This window comes from Gopherus evgoodei, chromosome 2 (genome assembly GCF_007399415.2).
Source record: "Gopherus evgoodei ecotype Sinaloan lineage chromosome 2, rGopEvg1_v1.p, whole genome shotgun sequence".
Lineage (NCBI taxonomy): Eukaryota > Metazoa > Chordata > Testudines > Testudinidae > Gopherus > Gopherus evgoodei.
In genome coordinates, this window is record NC_044323.1 from 283,068,587 (window position 1) to 283,081,207 (window position 12,621).

Sequence of the window (12,621 nt, forward strand, 5' to 3'; positions counted from 1 at the left end):
CCAAAAGCTGATCAGACTGCATATGCACCACCCCCACAGTGCAGCTGAGAATGCTGCAGCTCGGCGCTACAGAAGCGAAGCTGGACTTTCCCTGTAACAACTTCCCAATTAAGGTGGGGTTGGGCACTGAAACTAGGAGCAAGGAGCCTGTCTCTCCTGTGCTCTGGTGCCAGCAGAGGGATAACAGTCAGCAAGGAGGAGGAAGCTGTCCAATTAAAATGCAGAGGGGACAAAAGCTGGACCAGGAATGAGGGAGAGGATAGAAAGTGGAGCCTGGGACTGGCTGTGCAAGGAGACCCAGGACTGGAAGCTGGCGAGGGAAACCATCACATTCTGTCACATTCAGTGCACAGAATGAACCTGCTCTGTGAATGAATCAGGATTGCACAGTAAAGGAGGCTGTTGTCTGTATGACCCTTAACTTGGTTGTTGCGGAAGTTGGAAACTGTGCAGTGAATGAGGCAAGGAATTGGCATGAAGAGAAATCTCTTTACCTCAGCTTCCCATCTGTAAATTGGGACAATACCACCTCCTCACTTCACAGTGGCATTGAGAAGACAAATAAATGTTTGTTAAGAACTCAGATACAATAGTAATGAGCACCACAGAAAAGCCCATGAGGAATTTAATAGTTCTGTCTTTAGCGGGTTTGAATAGTGGGCAGTAAATAAGACATGGGGACACAGTGTACAATGAGGGCTGGCTCCAGGGTTTTGGCTGCCCTAAGCAGCAAAAAAAAAAAAAAAAAAAAAGCCGCGATCACGATCTGCAGGAGCTCTACTACCACCGCTTCAGTCTTTGGTCGCAATTCGGCGGCAAGTCCTTTGCTCCAAGAGGGAGTGAGGGACCAGCTGCCAAATTGCCACCAAAGAGCCGGACGTGCCGCCCCTTCCCCATGGCCGCCCCAAGTACCTGCTTGCTGGGCTGGTGCCTGGAGCCAGCCCTGTGTACAATAAAGAGAAAAGAAAATGTTGAATAGTTGCTCATTCAGTGAGTTCTGTCCATCCTGTGCACTGAATAAGGTAGCGGTCCTATGAAAAAAGTAGCATAAGATTATGTAATTAAAGACTGTATCATAATGCATATGCAAAAGAGGGATATATTAAGGTTACCTATGCAACCTTAAGTCTGACATGTCCTAACTTTTGAGTGCTTGACTTTGCAAACTTAATATTCTTTTAACATATTTTGTGTGTGTGTAATCTTAGACCTAAAACAACTCAGCTGAAATAAGTTACTTCATGCACAATTGGCTGCATTAAGTCTCAAAGATTTTTTGTTTGCTTATGTCAGCATTTGATCACATTTCAGTTTACAGCATAAGAAACTAAGAAAGATCTAACTGAGAAAGATGACAGTAGCTTGTTTCTTTTTGTGTCAAAAGAAAGAACCCAGTTGAAATGAAATGCGAAGATGTTTGGGAAATAATAGAACAAAGCGGAGAGAACAAAATTAAAAGGTAAAGTCACATAGGACTGTTTAGATAAAGTAAGAAGAATGATTTTTTTGTAAACCTAGATTCCCACTATGTTATGAGAGAGAGAAAGAAAAGAAACAAAATGATGCATAAGAAATATTCCTTTCATCACAAAGGAACAAAATTAAGGTAAGTATCTTCCCACCCATCAAGCAGATGGTTTTTAAGAAATTATCCTTTACAAAAAATAAGCAATCCTTTTAAAAAAAGGGACTTAGTTGAAAAATAAATTGTAAAAAGGCCAAGATTAAACCTTAGATACTCTATGAGTGAAGAGAAAAAAGAACAGGGAGTACTCGTGACACCTTAGAGACTGACTAAAATTTATTTGGGCATAAGCTACTGGGTTTTAGCCCACGAAAGCTTATGCCCAAATAAATTTGTTAGTCCCTAAGGTGCCACAACTACTCCTCATTCTTTTTGCTGATACAGACTAACATGCTGCCACTCTGAAACCTGTCTATGAGTGAAGGAAAGCTAGTCGGTATGTAAATAATGGGCTGGTCAAAAATTTTGCATCAAAACTGTTTTTTAATGGAGGGAGGGTTTGAGGGTTTTTTTGTTTGGTTTTGGGTTTTTTGCAATGTTTGCATTCCACAGGAAAATTTTGACTTTTAAATGAAAAAACAAACTTCCAAAAATAAAAAACAATTGATTTCAAAATACCATCACAGCAATTCCTAGGAGTATGAATTCAGGTTCCTTATGCTCATACTTAGACCTCTGCATGGATACAAAATTTGGATGCGGACATCTGCATATATAAAGCAGATATCCACAGATTTGCAGGGCTTTACCCATATTCTCTTCTATGGGCCAGGTTTCCCAGCAGGACTACATGTTCCATGATGTATTGTGGCCAGGAACTCCTATGACGCACTGAGGTTGCTCATGAAGAGGTGAGATGGTAGTGCCCCATGACAGAAGTAGTTTAGCCAGGGAGCCCAGAGCACAGAAAAGAAAAATATTTTCTGACCAAGTCTACAACTAATACCTGCAATGCCTACCACATTTAGAGAATAGTAGCACTCAAAAGCCCTGATCAGAATAGGGGCCCCATTGTGCCAGGTAGTGTATGTTCCCAGTAGACAAAGTCCTTGGCCAAGTTAGCAGGCTATCTGTATCTCGCACTGCCTCTTGATCTCAAGTGCAACCCACTCAGGTCTCAGGCCTTGAAGGAATTATATGATTCTCCCACTCTCAGACCTGGGTTTGAGCTGACATCTCCTGGTACAAACCATGATTATCTCTGCAGGTCTGACTTGGACTCAGACCCTGTAGTTCTGTTGCCTGGGAAGCAGTGACCAATGGTTTCAAGTATCAGAGGGGTAGCCATGTTAGTCTGGATCTGTAAAAGCAGCAGAGTCCTGTGGCACCTTATAGACTAACAGACGCATTGGAGCATGAGCTTTCGTTGGATGCATGCAGTGGAAATTTCCAGGGGCAGGTATATATATGCGCAAGCAAGAAGCAGGCTAGAGATAACGAAGTAAGTTCAATCAGGGAGGATGAGGCCCTCTTCTAGCAGTTGAAGTGTGAAAACCAAAGGGAGGAGAAACTGCTTTTGTAGTTGGCTAGCCATTCACAGTCTGTTTAATCCTGAGCTGATAGTGTCAAATTTCAGGACTAGACTTCAAAGAGAAACTGCTAAACTCCAGTTCATCTGCAAATTTGACACCATCAGCTCAGGATTAAACAACAACTGCTTCTTGCTTACTTACACACACACACATACCCACACACACACACACACCCCTCTGCCCCTGGAAATTTCCACTACATGCATCCGATGAAGTGGGTATTCACCCACGAAAGCTCATGCTCCAAAACGTCTGTTAGTCTATAAGGTGCCACAGGACTCTTTGCTGCTTTGACCAATGGTTAATACAGTGGCTAAATAGCCTTCTTAAAGCAAAATACTACTTATTTAGAACCAAAGAGAAAACAGATCTTACTATCCCCAACTGTGACAACTTGGGGAATCAATCTATATGCAACCAACTTATGAATATGAGTTGATTTTCTTAAATTGCTGCTTGATTGAATGCCTCAGTATATAAAGAATCCACCATCTACTGTCAGAGCTGTGCCACACATCTCCCAGACCATTCATTCTTCTTACTTTATCTTGATGATCGCCCAATTGAAATGGTAGCACCTTAGCACAATGGGTTGGTTGAAGCTAGGAGAACCAGTTTTTTCCCCAATTTCTCTGTAGAGGGCTGGGGTTTGAAGCAGTAGAATTGTCCCAAAAGGAGGAACAAAAGATGAGCCCCTTAAAACAGAGACTGGGTCAATAAGCGGGAGAAAGGAAAATTAAGAGTAAGGAGAGGTACAAAAGGCATGCTTTTGTAGCAGAAGGGATTTCTGACTGCAGGACCAGCAAAGGTCAAAGGAACCTGGTTGCGTGGGGGTGCGGGAGAGAAAGAGACATACATTCCATGATTCGGAGAAGAACTATTAGCTACAGGAGGAGGATTTTGGACCCCCTAAAATAGCCAGGTCCCATTTTCTTGAAGGGGTAACAGACAGAGAGCTTGTGCCCAGGGAATGTGCCAGACAAGCCTAGAATGAAACTGTGCTGGAGCCTACCCATTCAGGAAGTTCAACGTGCATAGGGTTCATTGAGGTAGGACCTAAACACAGAAGCCTGGTGAATGTCCATTAGGCTTTGCCAGGGCTGTGATATCAAGGCTTACCATTGGAGCCTTGCCAATCTGTGGATATACGCTTTCTATCCAGGGATGAGAACATCTGTGGACCATATTTGCGGATAGATGCGGATCCAAATTTTGTATCTGTGCAGGGTTTTACTTACCATTACTGTTCCCTGGATCTGGGAAAGACCCATCTTCCCCAGACTCCCGCTACAGAGCCTCTCTCTGTCAGCTTGTCTCCCTGGAGAGCCCCTGGAAACTGATCCCCCCCCCCTTCCTCTCTTTATAACAGTTTAATGTCCTTATGATCTCTAGGCTCCAGCCACTTCATGCTGGAACCTGGCAGTATGTCACTGTCCTGTTATTTCTCCCCAGCATTTGTTGGAGGTTTGCTTATTTATAGCTGTCGTGTTGCTTTTCTGCCCCTGCCCCCTTCATTCCCCCCCCCTCATTTTTTTCCAGCCCTCTATTGAGCTAGATCAGGGGTCGGCAACCTATGGCACGCGTGCCAATTTTTAATGGCACGTGGCTGCCTGCTGGGACTCCACGTGTCATTAAAAATCCTGCTGACGCGGGAAGCCGCGGGGTCCGCGGTCCCGGGCCGGAGTGCCGGCCTGAGTGCAGCAAGCCGCTGTCCCCTCCCTCGCCTTCCCCTAGAGCCCTGCTGCCGCGCATGCAGCACTCTGGCGGCTGGGGCTAGGCGCTCCCGCGGGGCAGCGTTTGGCTCCGTGGGGAGGAAAAGATGCTCCCCACTCATCCGGAGCCCTGCCACCGTGCGCACAGCACTCTGAGGGGCCGGGTAGAGCAGGGCTGCGTGTGTGGGGGTGGCGGCGGCAGCAGGGCTCCGGATGAGCGAGGAGCCTCATGGTAAGGGGTCGGGGTCCGGGTCCGGCGGGGGGGGGGGGGTTGGGTAAGGGGTGGCGGCAGTCAAGGGCCAGGGAGTAGGGTGGGTTGGATGGGGCGGTGGTATACTGGGGGGTGGTTGGGGCGGGGTCTCTGGAGGGGGCAGTCAGGGAGCAGGGGGGGTTGGATGGGGCATGGGAGTCCCGGGGTCTGTTTGGGGGGTGGATAGGGGTCAGGGAAGTCAGGGGACAGGGAGCAAAGAGGCTCATGGGGGAGCAGTTAGGGTGGAGGAGGGGTATCTGGAGGGAGTGGTCAGGAGACATGGACCTGTGGGGGTTAGATGAGTCGGTAGTTCTGGGGGGGCTGTCAGGAGGTAGGGGTGTGGAGAGGGGTTGGGGCAGGCAGGGAGCGAGGTTGTATGGGTCCAGAGTTCTGGGGATCCTGTCAGGGGGCGGGGAGCAGTTAGATAGGCATGGGAGTCCAGGGGGTTCTGTCTGGGTGCGGGGGTGTGGATAAGGGTTGGAGCAGTCAGGGGACAGGTAGGGGGTAGTCAGGGGACAGAGGGGCAGTCAGGGGATAAGGGACAGGGAGGCTTAGATAGGGGGTGGGGTGCCAGGAGAGGGTAGTCGGGACAAGGAGCGGGGGGGGTTGGGGGTGCTACGGGGGCAGTCACCCAGCTCTCTGCCCTGAGCCCTGACCCCCCCCACACACCCCCAGCTCTCTGCCCTGAGCCCTGCACCCCCACACACTCCCAGGCCCCTGCCCTGAGCGCTGTACCACCCAGCCCTCTGTTGGCTGGGGTCATGGGGGGGTGGATGAAGGAGTCCTGACTGGCATCCCCACACATACCCAGCCCCCCTACCCTGACACCTGCACCCCCTTCACATGCCCCCAGCCCTCTGCCCTGACTCTTGCACCCCCCACATCCCCAGCCCCCCTACATCTCATGCACCCTGCACATCCCCAACCCCTCCCGGAGAACCAAATGGGAGCCCCTGCACCCCCACACCACATGGGAGCTGCCCAGGGAAGTGCCCCCACACCCAAACCTCCTGAGCCCCCTCCTTCATTCTAGCTTCTGGCCAGACCCTTCACCCCCAGACCCTTCACCTGTGCTCGGTCCACTCCAACTCTCAGCTCAGTGCAGAGAGAGGAAGAGAATAGGCCAGAACCAGGGAGAAGGTAGGTACCCACTGTATGTGGGCAGGGCCAGGACCCCAGACTGGCACTGGGCTGAGTGGGTCCGGCAGCCGGGATCCCAGCTGGCAGGAGTCGGAGGATGGAACCCCTGAGCGGCAGTGGGCTGAGCGGCTCAGCCCACTGCCGGTCTGGGGTCCCAGCCACCAGCCCCACACAGCCCACTGCCGGTCTGGGGTTCTGGCTGCCAGACCCTTCCCAGCTGGGGTCCCGGCCGCAGGCCCCACTCAGCCCATTTCTGGCCTAGGTGAACAGAACCCCAGACCAGCAGCGGGCTGAGTGGGTCGGTGGCGTAAGATCAACATTTTAATTTAATTTTAAATGAAGCTTCTTAAACATTTTGAAAACCTTGTTTATTTTACAATACAACACTAGTTTAGTTATATAATATATAGACTTGTAGAGAGAGACCTTCTAAAAAACATTAAAAGGTATGACCGGCATGCGAAACCTTAAATTAGAGTGACTAAATGAAGACTCGGCACACCACTTCTGAAAGGTTGCCAACCCGAGCTAGATAAATAAATTCATACAGAAAAGTCTATAACCAGATATACAAGAACTTTACCACACTGACCAGGTCACATACAGTGTTCAAAAATTATTATATCTCAGTACTCTTTTAGATTATTATATAGCAGCTCCATGTTTGCCACAATCCTAATCCCAAACACTTTATGATCAAAAAAAAGCAGCATATGAAGAAAGTCGAATGACAGACAATCAAACATATTTTATATATGCTTACCATTTAAGAAAAAAAATCGGCATTACATAAAAAATTTCAACATTCCTGTCTCTCAGCTGAACCATCATATATTGGCTGATTTCTTGCAGTTATTGAGCACATGCTGGTTAACTGCACTAATCGGTATAGTATCTTGGTGCCAAATACAGGAAGTTTAATCTTCATTGGAAGTCTAGTAGGGCTATATTCTCTGCTTCAACCTCAGAAAGGATTTTAGATTCTGAGATTTTATTTACCCCTTCTCCATCTTGCCAGCCAGTGTCACAAAGTCTTTTGAGAAAAGTCTAACATAAATAGCAAGTGTGTGGAGTGGTTTCTAACAGAGACAAGATTTGAGTTCATCCTGATCTTCTGTTATAGAGAATTCCACAGGCATCCTTCATCTAAAATGATTCTGCTATGGCTTCGACATGTTTAGTAATTTCAAACAGACCGCTGAGGTTGGCCCCTAAAAAGAACAGGAGTACTTGTGGCACCTTAGAGACTAACAAATTTATCTGAGCATAAGCTTTCGTGGGCTACAGCCCACTTCTTCGGACACACAGAATGGAACATATATTGAGGAGATATATATACACATACAGAGCGCATGAAAAGGTGGGAGTTGTCTTATCAACTATGAGACTCCAATTAAGTAAGAAAAAACTTTTGAAGTGATAATCAAGATAGCCCAGTACAGACAGACAGTTTGGTCCCTGTTTCCTTTGCGTGGGTGGGTGTGAAGGATTAGTTGTATGGTCATGTAGCAAACCTCTAAACAAGTGGCTGTGGCCTTTCCTGATTTGGGATTTTTTTGTCTTATGGCTTCTCAAACCAATTGGAAGAGATCAAGCAGGGAATAGAGAGCGTGAATGTGTTATTTTTTTACTTTATAGATAGTTCCTGTCAGACATCGTATTCTTGGTTCTAGACAGATTCTGTCTGCTGGGATATGCTGTTAGTAATATTGTAATTCCTGACATAGTACGTATCTACGGTAGCCAATTTCTTGAGTACTACATTACCTTTTTGTTTGGCTAGCAGTTCTTGTTTTCAGTGGTGATGGGGACTTTTAGATAGTGTGTGGTAATCCAATGAGTGGCCAAGCATGAAAGTTACCTTCTCTGTTTAGAGCTCTTTCCTGTGACCTGTAAGTCAGATAGTACCTTGTGTGCTGAAGGTGCTTTCTACCATCAGCCCAACAGACTGAAACTATGTTGTCAGTTTCAGATCCAGATTACTAAAATAAAAAAACCCAACCTATAGGCATAGAAGATGGATACACTAAGCCTACAGGGCTCAGCATTAGTAGTGGCCAGAGGAACTATATATGCCTGTAGCAATGTGGGACTCACCCTTGCGGCATCTCCTGCTGGTCTCTTCCAGGAATTAGCTCGTCCAACCTCTGGAGCGCCCTCTGCAGGCTGGTGTCCTGCTGCCACTTGGCCCCCGTGTCCTTCCCAGACCTGGTGCACCGTTATCAGGAGTGCCTCCCCCTGGCCATACACACCTCAGTTTCAGGGTCTCCCCTTCCCAGGGAACCCCCACTCACTATCCCCACCTTGCCTCAGTATAAGGCTACTGCCAGTCATCACCTAGCTTACTCGTCACCGGTAAGGTTGGGTTTGGACCTGCTGCCTTTGCCTACCCCTCGGCTGCCCTCTGCAACCCCCAGTACTCGTTGGCCTTGTGCTAGGCAGCAGGCTGGGGATTTCCAGGCTGGAGCCTCCCCAGCTCCTCTGCCTTTCCCCAGTCCTGCTCCACTCAGGTACTCTGCCCAGGTCTCTCTCTGGCTTCTGGCCCCAGCCTTCTTATAGGGCCAGCTGTGGCCTGATTGGGGCGTGGCCCCAGCTGTGGCTGCTTCCCTCAATCAACCTAGCTTTTCCTTCTCTGCCACAGCCCTCTCCCTGGGCTGTTTTAAGCCTTTTAAGGCAGGAGCGGGTGACCAACTCGCTACAATGCCACTTCATGCTGGAGGGGAAAATGAAATTAACAGAAAATAGAACACTGAGAATTTGACACTGTATTTACCCAGCAGTGGCCATTAACACATTCATACACACTATCAAAGAAAAACACCAGTCAGTCACGTTTAAGAGTAAATGCTTTTAACTGAAAGCATAACTGTGTGTGGTCAGTGCAATTTCTAGTGGAGAGATGTTAATAACAACAAATGCCTACTAGTCAGTTTAATCAGAGGTCAAGGACTGATTAACCTTCCCTCTCACCTCTGGGAGCATGGGGTCCTTCCAACTAACAAATAAGGTCCTTCAGTGCTATGGGAAGAGGTGTTTGCAATGCTGCTGCTCAAGCTATACTTATTCTGCGGGTTAATATAAGCTTTCAGGTTTCTAAGGCTGTCAATCCATTACCTTTCCTGAGCTTTAAATTCATTCTATGAAAGAAAAAATAATCAAACCTTGTCTAGCTGTCCTTGTTGGAAAATTAGAATCCCCCTGATCGGTTTGAAAATCCTTTTAGAAGATCAGTTTAGCTATAATCTACAGTATACACAATACAAAGCAGAGTCCCTGAACCTGACCTAAGTAGTGCAGAATAAAAGTTTATTGAACAGCTGCTAGTACAACCATTTGGAAAGCATCTTGCATAAGAAAAAGGAGACATGGTGTCTGAGGCCTGGTCTACACTAAAAGGTTAGGCTGACCCAGCTACATCACTCAGAGGTGTGAAAAATCCACATCCCTGAGCAATGTATTAAGCCAACCTAACCTTAGTGTAGACAGTGCTAGGTCTATGGAAGAATTCTTCCACCTCTCAGAGAGGTGCAATTACATATGTTGACAGGAGAGCCCCCCCCCACTACTGTAGTGGTGTGCACAGTAAGGCATTACAGTGATGCAGCTGCAGAGCTACAGCTGTGCCACTGTAGCGTTTCAAGCGTAGAAAAACCTTGAGTATGATCACTTTCTCAAAACTATAGGTGAAACACTACTAATTCTTGAGTTTCCATTTTTCTAATTAATAGAAAGCTTATGTGGCATCTTCAACAAGGATTTTATAACACTCCACATTAAAGAATAAGGGGTATCTATACAAAGTTCTCAGCTTAGATGACAGGTGGCTATAGAGTGCTAGAGTGCTAATGCTTCATGAAAATGCTGCAGTGACAGCATTAAACAGTCTTGAACTTGACATGATCTAGTTCAGTGTTTCTCAACCTGGGGGCACTCAGAGGTGTTCCAGGGGGTTCATCAAACTTATCTAGATCAGTGTTTCTCAACCTGGGGGTTGCAGCTCCCAATGGGGTCATGGGACAGGTGTGCGTGTATGAGGGGGTGGCAAGTGCAGGGCTGGCATTAAAGGATGGCAAGTAGGGCAAATGCTTGAGGTTCCATGCTATAGGGGCCCAGTGAATCTACGTTACATGCTTCAGCCCCGCTGTCTGGGGCTCTGGCTTTCGACAAGGCTCACAAGTGAAAAATAGGCTCAAGTTATGAAATGTAAGAACAATATCTACATTCCAATCAATTTATTGTTTAATTATTTGGCAAAAATGAGAAAGTAAACAACTTTTCAGTAATAGTGTGCTGTGATTCAAAATAAGACAACAAGACAAAGTAAGCAAGCAGTTTTTAAGTGAGCTGAAACTTGGGGTACACAAGACAAATCTGACTCCTGAAAGGGTACAGTAGTCTGGAAAGGTTGAGAACCACTGATTTAATATAATCAGAGGGAAAAAATATTTGTCTTTATTCTTCAGCAATAGTCTGCAGCAATAAACTAACTTTCTACTAAAGAAAGATAGCCAGGAAATGAAAGGAAAGGTGTTAAAAGCCACCTTTATGATAAGTGTACACATAAAAGAATTTATGAGAAAAGGAATGACCTAAGAATTTTCAGAAACATCAAAATAGCTCAAAACAGTAGATGAATGACCAATATTACTCCTGGGGGGATTCTGCTCTGATGCGGGGGTGCAGAATTCATAGGGCCAGCATTTTAATGTGTCCCTCGCGAGGCAAAATAGCAAAAATCTGTCAGGGGACACGTGTATCTTCCCCAGCAGCACATCTGCTCCAGTGTGCCTACAGCAGCCTCAGAGATGGGAGAGGGTAGCTAGGCATGTGTGCCTGCGTGACATGGGGGTCTGGACTGAGCATACATGCGTGCCAGTGACTTACTTCTGGGGGATCCTGCAGGACTGCATGGCCGCAGCAGAAAATGCCCCTGCACCATGCACATTTCCTGCTTTTCCCTGCAGAAAACAGCAGGGAAGCTGCACGGGGGTGGCATGTGTGCAGGTTTTTTTGGGGGGGGATTGCCCCCCAAGCAGAGGCAAGGCATGAGAGGGCACACTGGGTTACAAGCCACTGCCACCTCCCTCCTGCAAAGGCAGAGCTGCCCAGCTAGGGGGCTGACTCTGCAGCTGAACGCTGGGTTGTAGTGCCAGTTGTGCTCCCCCTTCTGTGTTCTGGCAGCTTTCCTATTTTCTGTGGAACAGTGAGTGCCTGCAGTGGGACTGGGTAAGGGGGGTGGGGGAAATGAGGGAAGATGGGGGTGGGGAGAGGCAGTTGGATGGGAATGTGGGAGTGGGGGGAGGAGGGTGGCGAAGAAAAGGGGATAAGGGAATCATGGGGGGAAGCAGGATCTCAGCATGCAGCGTCCCCTCAACAGCAGCTGGGGATCCCCATTAAGCAGGCCCATCAAACTCTCACCCTGACAAGCCCTACCTCCCTATACCTGGACCAATCTGATAAGCCCCCCCCCACACCCAGACCCCCACTCCACTGAACTCTAATCAGCTGCACCTGGACCCCCACCCCATCAAGCCACACACCCCCAGCACCCAGACCCCCTCCCCAAGCTCCCACACCCAGATGCCCCTGCCAAGCCCTATTTCCCTACACCCAGATCCCCCGCTGAACCCAACCACCATCATCCGGATCCCCTGTAGAGTCCCATTGCCCCTGCACTCGGAACCCCGCTAAGAGCCTCTGTGCATCCAGATCTCCCACTGAGCTGTTCACACCCAGACTGCCCCACAGAGAAACCTATCACCCCACATCTGGATCCTGCCACATTAAGCCCCTCCACACTTGGATCCTGCTGGGCTGGGCCTGCCTACCCACACTTGGTGCACTTGGGTGTTTCTGGGGCAGACCCAGTTCTTGTACTGTGTCAGGATCAGGTGCAGGCTCACTGCTGAGTCCCTGTACTGGGAAAAGTGGGGGCTTCAGGGTGATCTCCCACCTCAGTGCAGCTAGTGGCCTCTGCTCCCCACTGCCATGCTGGATCCACATTTATTTATTTACAAATAAAATTTGCAGAATTTTGCAGAATTTTAAATTATTGTGCGCATAATTTTTTTGGCACATAATTTTTAATTTTTTGGCACATAATTCCCTCAGGAATAAAATATAGTCTTTCCTGCTATGAATGTAATGCACTGTAAGAAAAATAAAGTAAAACAATTCCTGTGAATGTAACAGATGTAATACTTTTCTAATATCTGCCAAAACTCCCAAATGCTGACAGTCAGAGTCACAGAATCATAGAATATCAGGGTTGGAAGGGACCTCAGAAGGTCATTTAGTCCAACCCCCTGCTCAAAGCAGGACCAATCCCCAGACAGACTTTTGCCCCAGATCCCTAAATGGCCCCCTCAAGGACTGAACTCACAACCCAATGCTCAAGCCACTGAGCTATCCCTCCCCGCAACCCGGTGCTGACAGCGATTTCTAAGTTGAAGCCTCACTCGT

At 47.7% G+C, this 12,621-nt stretch overlaps 1 protein-coding gene across 5 annotated transcripts in view; it reads right to left on the reverse strand.

The window, feature by feature from the left end:
* Positions 1-12,621, reverse strand: part of ZFAT (zinc finger and AT-hook domain containing) — a 162,493-nt gene that overhangs the window by 90,972 nt on the left and 58,900 nt on the right. The gene's annotated exons all lie outside the window — the stretch shown is intronic.